The sequence below is a fragment of the Ursus americanus genome, unplaced genomic scaffold (assembly GCF_024610735.1).
Source record: "Ursus americanus isolate L20-20 unplaced genomic scaffold, mUrsAme1.1.p SCAF_54, whole genome shotgun sequence".
NCBI classification, from domain to species: Eukaryota; Metazoa; Chordata; class Mammalia; order Carnivora; family Ursidae; genus Ursus; species Ursus americanus.
The window spans coordinates 1,245,817-1,249,809 of NW_028273636.1; positions in this window are offsets into that span (position 1 = coordinate 1,245,817).

Consider the following 3,993-nt stretch of genomic DNA (forward strand, 5'->3'; position numbering starts at 1 on the left):
CCAGTGCTCTGCTCCTCTCTTTTCACTCCTGCTGCCAGAAGCCCAGGGAGGATGGGAGGGCTTAGAACATGGCTGGGCACTGTGGTTTCTTCCAGAGAAGTGGAGGGCATTTGCTTTACCTTGCCACAACCACTTGGGATAGGGTCTGCACCTCAGGAAAACTGTCTCCGTGGGAAGCCGGCTTTTTCCAAAGGGTCTCAGGGCCGTGGGCCTCGGCTGTCCCTCCGGCTCCCCAAAGCACAGGGACGAGTGAGGGGCTTAGACCATGCCTGGGCAATGTTGTTTCTTACACCTGGGTGTGTGGCATTTTGTTGAGCTAGCTACCCCCACCTCGGATAGGTGTTCCACAGCAAGCACCTATTGTTCGTCAGAAGCCGTTTTTGCCCCAGGGGTCTCCGGGCTGTGTTCGTTGGGGTTGAACTCCTGCTAGCAAACCCGCCGGGTTGAGGGAAGGGTTCAGACTGTGCCTGGGCCCTGTGGTCTCTTCCAGGTCAGTGTATGGCATTTCCTTCCCCTTGCCCCAGGCACCTGGGAGCATGTCTGCACGTGGAGAAAGACTTTCCCGTGGGAAGCCGGTTTTTGTCAAACGGGTCCCAGTGCTCTGCTCCTCTCTTTTCACTCCTGCTGCCAGAAGCCCAGGGAGGATGGGAGGGCTTAGAACATGGCTGGGCACTGTGGTTTCTTCCAGAGAAGTGGAGGGCATTTGCTTTACCTTGCCACAACCACTTGGGATAGGGTGTGCACCTCAGGAAAACTGTCTCCGTGGGAAGCCGGCTTTTTGCAAAGGGGTCTCAGGGCCGTGTGCCTCGGCTGTCCCTCCGGCTCCCCAAAGCACAGGGACGAGGTGAGGGGCTTAGACCATGCCTGGGCAATGTTGTTTCTTACACCTGGGTGTGTGGCCTTTTGTTGAGCTGGCTACCCCCACTTGGGATAGGTGTTCCACAGCAAGCACCTATTGTTCGTCGGAAGCCGTTTTTGCCCCAGGGGTCTCCGGGCTGTGTTCGTTGGGGTTGAACTCTTGCTAGCAAAACCGCCGGGTTGAGGGAAGGGTTCAGACTGTGCCTGGGCCCTGTGGTCTCTTCCAGGTCAGTGTATGGCATTTCCTTCCCCTTGCCCCAGGCACCTGGGAGCATGTCTGCACGTGGAGAAAGACTTTCCCGTGGGAAGCCAGTTTTTGTCAAACGGGTCCCAGTGCTCTGCTCCTCTCTTTTCACTCCTGCTGCCAGAAGCCCAGGGAGGATGGGAGGGCTTAGAACATGGCTGGGCACTGTGGTTTCTTGCAGAGAAGTGGAGGGCATTTGCTTTACCTTGCCACAGCCACTTGGGATAGGGTGTGCACCTCAGGAAAACTGTCTCCGTGGGAAGCCGGCTTTTTGCAAAGGGGTCTCAGGGCCGTGTGCCTCGGCTGTCCCTCCGGCTCCCCAAAGCACAGGGACGAGGTGAGGGGCTTAGACCATGCCTGGGCAATGTTGTTTCTTACACCTGGGTGTGTGGCATTTTGTTGAGCTGGCTACCCCCACTTGGGATAGGTGTTCCACAGCAAGCACCTATTGTTCGTCGGAAGCCGTTTTTCCCCAGGGGTCTCCGGGCTGTGTTCGTTGGGGTTGAATTCCTGCTAGCAAAACCGCCGGGTTGAGGGAAGGGTTCAGACTGTGCCTGGGCCCTGTGGTCTCTTCCAGGTCAGTGTATGGCATTTCCTTCCCCTTGCCACAGGCACCTGGGAGCATGTCTGCACGTGGAGAAAGACTTTCCCGTGGGAAGCCGGTTTTTGTCAAACGGGTCCCAGTGCTCTGCTCCTCTCTTTTCACTCCTGCTGCCAGAAGCCCAGGGAGGATGGGAGGGCTTAGAACATGGCTGGGCACTGTGGTTTCTTCCAGAGAAGTGGAGGGCATTTGCTTTACCTTGCCACAACCACTTGGGATAGGGTGTGCATCTCAGGAAAACTGTCTCCGTGGGAAGCCGGCTTTTTGCAAGGGGGTCTCAGGGCCGTGTGCCTCGGCTGTCCCTCCGGCTCCCCAAAGCACAGGGACGAGGTGAGGGGCTTAGACCATGCCTGGGCAATGTTGTTTCTTACACCTGGGTGTGTGGCATTTTGTTGAGCTGGCTACCCCCACTTGGGATAGGTGTTCCACAGCAAGCACCTATTGTTCGTCGGAAGCCGTTTTTGCCCCAGGGGTCTCCGGGCTGTGTTCGTTGGGGTTGAACTCCTGCTAGCAAAACCGCCGGGTTGAGGGAAGGGTTCAGACTGTGCCTGGGCCCTGTGGTCTCTTCCAGGTCAGTGTATGGCATTTCCTTCCCCTTGCCCCAGGCACCTGGGAGCATGTCTGCACGTGGAGAAAGACTTTCCCGTGGGAAGCCGGTTTTTGTCAAACGGGTCCCAGTGCTCTGCTCCTCTCTTTTCACTCCTGCTGCCAGAAGTCCAGGGAGGATGGGAGGGCTTAGAACATGGCTGGGCACTGTGGTTTCTTCCAGAGAAGTGGAGGGCATTTGCTTTACCTTGCCACAACCACTTGGGATAGGGTGTGCACCTCAGGAAAACTGTCTCCGTGGGAAGCCGGCTTTTTGCAAGGGGGTCTCAGGGCCGTGTGCCTCGGCTGACCCTCCGGCTCCCCAAAGCACAGGGACGAGGTGAGGGGCTTAGACCATGCCTCGGCAATGTTGTTTCTTACACCTGGGTGTGTGGCATTTTGTTGAGCTGGCTACCCCCACTTGGGATAGGTGTTCCACAGCAAACACCTATTGTTCGTCGGAAGCCGTTTTTGCCCCAGGGGTCTCCGGGCTGTGTTCGTTGGGGTTGAACTCCTGCTAGCAAATCCGCCGGGTTGAGGGAAGGGTTCAGACTGTGCCTGCGCCCTGTGGTCTCTTCCAGGTCTGTGTATGGCATTTCCTTCCCCTTGCCCCAGGCACCTGGGAGCATGTCTGCACGTGGAGAAAGACTTTCCCGTGGGAAGCCGGGTTTTGTCAAACGGGTCCCAGTGCTCTGCTCCTCTCTTTTCACTCCTGCTGGCAGAAGCCCAGGGAGGATGGGAGGGCTTAGAACATGGCTGGGCACTGTGGTTTCTTCCAGAGAAGTGGAGGGCATTTGCTTTACCTTGCCACAACCACTTGGGATAGGGTCTGCACCTCAGGAAAACTGTCTCCGTGGGAAGCCGGCTTTTTGCAAAGGGGTCTCAGGGCCGTGTGCTTCGGCTGTCCCTCCGGCTCCCCAAAGCACAGGGACGAGGTGAGGGGCTTAGACCATGCCTGGGCAATGTTGTTTCTTACACTTGGGTGTGTGGCATTTTGTTGAGCTGGCTACCCCCACTTGGGATAGGTGTTCCACAGCAAGCACCTATTGTTCCTCGGAAGCCGTTTTTGCCCCAGGGGTCTCCGGGCTGTGTTCGTTGGGGTTGAACTCCTGCTAGCAAAACCGCTGGGTTGAGGGAAGTGTTCAGACTGTGCCTGGGCACTGTGGTCTCTTCCAGGTCAGTGTATGGCATTTCCTTCCCCTTCCCACAGGCACCTGGGAGCATGTCTGCACGTGGAGAAAGACTTTCCCGTGGGAAGCCGGGTTTTGTCAAACGGGTCCCAGTGCTCTGCTCCTCTCTTTTCACTCCTGCTGCCAGAAGCCCAGGGAGGATGGGAGGGCTTAGAACATGGCTTGGCACTGTGGTTTCTTCCAGAGAAGTGGAGGGCATTTGCTTTACCTTGCCACAACCACTTGGGATAGGGTCTGAACCTCAGGAAAACTGTCTCCGTGGGAAGCCGGCTTTTTGCAAAGGGGTCTCAGGGCCGTGTGCATCGGCTGTCCCTCCGACTCCCCAAAGCACAGGGACGAGGTGAGGGGCTTAGACCAAGCCTGGGCAATGTTGTTTCTTACACCTGGGTGTGTGGCATTTTGTTGAGCTGGCTACCCCCACTTGGGATAGGTGTTCCACAGCAAGCACCTATTGTTCGTCGGAAGCCGTTTTTGACCCAGGGGTCTCCGGGCTGTGTTCGGTGGGGTTGAACTCC